Source organism: Schistocerca piceifrons, unplaced genomic scaffold (genome assembly GCF_021461385.2).
Source record: "Schistocerca piceifrons isolate TAMUIC-IGC-003096 unplaced genomic scaffold, iqSchPice1.1 HiC_scaffold_1544, whole genome shotgun sequence".
Taxonomy (NCBI): Eukaryota; Metazoa; Arthropoda; class Insecta; order Orthoptera; family Acrididae; genus Schistocerca; species Schistocerca piceifrons.
The window spans coordinates 17,235,122-17,238,136 of record NW_025727396.1 but is presented as its reverse complement, the minus strand read 5'-3'; positions in this window follow the sequence as shown (position 1 = coordinate 17,238,136).

The window sequence follows — 3,015 nt, the reverse complement described above, 5'->3', positions numbered from 1 at the left end:
GCACAATGCCGACTTAAGTACAAGAAGACTGACTCTTCTTACTGACTATATTTTGAACCATTCCTGTGACACTAGTTATAAATTCCGATGCTACTCTTCAGGTTCACTGTATCCCTTGGACATTCTTATTGAGGATGAAACACAGAAATTGTATCGGAATTAAATACAAAAGGCACAGTGCAGAATTAAGTACAAGGAGACTGACTCTTCTTACTGTCTATGTTTTGAACCATTCCTGTGACACTAGTTATAGATTCAGATGCTTCACCTCAGGTTTACTGTATGCCTTGGACCTTTTTATTGACGATAAAACACAGAAATTGCATCGGAATTAAATACAAAAGGCAAAATGCCGACTTAAGTACACGAAGACTGACTCTTCTTACTGTCTATGCTTTGAACCATTCCTCTGACACTAGTTATAGATTCCGATGCTACACTCCAGGTTTACTGTATCCCTTGGACCTCCTTATTGACGATGAAACACACAAATTGCATCGGAATTAAATAGAAAAGGCACTATGCCGACGTAAGTACAAGAAGACTGACTCTTCTTACTGTCTATGTTTCGAACCATTCCTGTGACACTAGTTATAGTTTCCGATGCTTCACTCCAGGTTTACTATATTCCTTGGACCTTCTTATTGACGATGAAACACAGAAAGTGCATCGAAATTAAATAGAAAAGGCACAATGCCATCTTAACTACAAGAAGACTGACTCTTCTTACTGACTATGTTTGAACCATTCCTGTGACACTAGTTATAGATTCCGATGCTTCCCTTCAGGATTACTGTATCCCTCTGACCTTCCTATTGACGATGAAACACAGAAATTGCATCGGAATTAAATACAAACGGCACAATGCCGACTTAACTACAAGAACACTGACTCTTCTTACTGTCTATGTTTTGAACCATTCCTGTGAAACTAGTTATAGATTCCGATGCTTCACCTCAGGTTTACTGTATCCCTTGGACCTTCCTATTGACGATGAAACACAGAAATACCATCGGAATGAAATACAAAAGGCACAATGCCGACTTGAGTACATGAAGACTGACTCTCCTTTCTGACTATGCTTTGATCCATTCCTGTGACACTAGTTATGAATTCCGATGCTTCATTTCAGGTTTAGTGTATCCCTTGGTCCTTCTTATTGACGATGAAACACAGAAATTGCATCGGAATTAAATACAAACGGCACAATGCCGACTTAACTACAAGAACACTGACTCTTCTTACTGTCTATGTTTTGAACCATACCATTGACACTAGTAATAGATTCCGATGCTTGACTCCAGGTTTACTGTATCCCTTGGACCTTCTTATTGACGATGAAACACACAAATTGCATCGGAATTAAATAGATAAGGCACTATGCCAACTTACGTACAAGAAGACTGACTCTTCTTACTGACTATGTTTTGAACGATTCCTGTGACACTAGTTACAGATCCCGATGCTTCACTTCAGGTTTACTGTATCCCTTGGACCTTCTTATTGACGATGAAACACAGAAATTGCATCGGAATTAATACAAAAGGCAAAATGACGAGTGAAGTACTCGAAGACTGACTCTTCTTACTGTCTATGATTTGAACCATTCCTGTGACACTAGTTACAGATTCCGATGTTTGCCTCCAGGTTTACTGTATCCCTTGGTCCTTCTTATTGACGATTAAACACAGAAATTGCATCGGAATTAAATAGAAATGGCACAATGCCGACTTAAGTACAAGAAGACTGACACTTCTTACTGACTATGTTTTGAACCATTCCTGTGACACTAGTTATAAATTCCGATGCTACACTTCAGGTTCACTGTATCCCTTGGACATTCTTAATCAGGATGAAACACAGAAATTGTATCGGAATTAAATACAAAAGGCACAGTGCAGAATTAAGTACAAGGAGACTGACTCTTCTTACTGTCTATGTTTTGAACCATTCCTGTGACACTAGTTATAGATTCCGATGCTTCCCTTTAGGATTACTGTATCCCTCTGACCTTCCTATTGACGATGAAACACAGAAATTGCATCGGAATTAAATAGAAAGGGCACAATGCCAACTTAAGTACAAGAAGACTGACTCTTCTTACTGACTATGTTTTGAACCATTCCTGTGAAACTAGTTATAGATTCCGATGCTTCACCTCAGGTTTACTGTATCCCTCTGACCTTCTTATTGACGATGAAACACAGAAATTGCATCGGAATTAAATACAAACGGCACAATGCCGACTTAACTACAAGAACACTGACTCTTCTTACTGTCTATGTTTTGAACCATACCATTGACACTAGTTATAGATTCCGATGCTTGACTCCAGGTTTACTGTATCCCTTGGACCTTCTTATTGACGATGAAACACACAAATTGCATCGGAATTAAATAGATAAGGCACTATGCCGACTTACGTACAAGAAGACTGACTCTTCTTACTGACTATGTTTTGAACGATTCTTGTGACACTAGTTACAGATCCCGATGCTTCACTTCAGGTTTACTGTATCCCTTGGACCTTCTTATTGACGATGAAACACAGAAATTGCATCGGAATTAAATACAAAAGGCAAGATGCCGACTGAAGTACACGAAGACTGACTCTTCTTACTGTCTATGATTTGAACCATTCCTGTGACACTAGTTACAGATTCCGATGTTTGCCTCCAGGTTTACTGTATCCCTTGGACCTTTCTATTGACGATGAAACACAGAAATTGCATCGGAATTAAATACAAAATGCACAATGCCGATTTAAGTACAAGAAGACTAACTCTTCTTACTGACTATGTTTTGAACCATTCCTGTGACACTAGTTATGGATTCCGATGCTTAACTTCAGGTTTACTGTATCCCTCTGACCTTCTTATTGACGATGAAACACAGAAATTGCATCGGAATTAAATACAGAGGGCACAATGCCGAATTAATTTCAAGAAGACTGACTGTTCTTACTGTCTATTTTTGAACCAGTCCTTTGACACTAGTTATAGACTCCGATGCTTC